The sequence below is a fragment of the Camelina sativa genome, chromosome 4 (genome assembly GCF_000633955.1).
Source record: "Camelina sativa cultivar DH55 chromosome 4, Cs, whole genome shotgun sequence".
Taxonomy (NCBI): domain Eukaryota; kingdom Viridiplantae; phylum Streptophyta; class Magnoliopsida; order Brassicales; family Brassicaceae; genus Camelina; species Camelina sativa.
In genome coordinates, this window is record NC_025688.1 from 22,433,887 (window position 1) to 22,435,065 (window position 1,179).

Below are 1,179 nucleotides of genomic sequence, written 5' to 3' on the forward strand. Positions count from 1 at the left end.
GGCCGTACATGGCCCGGTTATGGAGTCCACCATCCAGTGTTTTACAACACTCCCCCTTGGATGACATAACCGTGCATGTGCAAGGAGAGGATCCCTGTAATGCGCTTGGGGATGCTGCCTCATTAAAACCTTACCAGAAAAACCCAATGGGACAAAACCATGGTGAAGGAAAAATAGTACAGCACGCATTACTCCCCCTGTTCCAAGCATCACTCTAAGTCTTTAAGCCTCCGCATTCCAATCTGGTGCGTGAGCTTCCTGAATGTTGTTGTCGGCAATGATTTGGTGAAGAGATCGGCTGAGTTGTCGCATGACTGCACCTGTACCACACGAACTTCTCCGGCCTTTTGTAGTTCGTGCGTGAAGAAGAACTTCGGTAGGATGTGCTTCGTCCGATCTCCCTTGATGTAACCTTCCTTGAGCTGTGCGATGCAGGCCGTATTGTCTTCATAGATTACGGTTGCTTCCTTATTGTCGTCCATGCCACTATCGGTCCGGATGTGTTGCGTCATGGACCGTAACCACACACATTCACGGCTGGTTTCATGTATTGCTAGGATCTCCGCGTGGTTTGAGGATGTGGCCATGATGGTCTGCTTCATGGACCGCCATGAGATTGCTGTACCACCGTGCGTGAATACGTACCCAGTTTGAGACCTGGAGTTGTGCGGATCCGATAAGTAACATGCATCAGCAAAACCAACTAAACCATCTCTGTTATAGTTAGTATAAAATAAACTAAAATCTACCGTCCCTTGTAGGTAACACAGGACATGTTTAATACCGTTCCAGTGTCTTATAGTCGGACAAGAACTAAATCTTGCTAGGAGGTTCACGGCAAAACATATGTCCGGTCTAGTGTGGCTAGCCAAGAACATTAACGCTCCAATTGCACTTAGGTATGGCACTTCAGGTCCGAGAACTTCTTCATCGGCCTTCTTTGGACCAAATGGATCTTTATCCAAGTCTAAGCTTCTAACAACCATTGGCCTGGTCAATGGGTGAGCTTAGTCCATTTTAAACCTCTTGAGTACCTTTTCTGTATATGCCTTTTGATGCACAAGGATTCCATTACTTATGTACTCAAGTTGTAGCCCCAAACAGAATTTTGTCTTGCTTAGGTCTTTCATTTCAAACTCTTTCTTGAGATATTCTACTGTTTGGGCAATTTCACCAGAA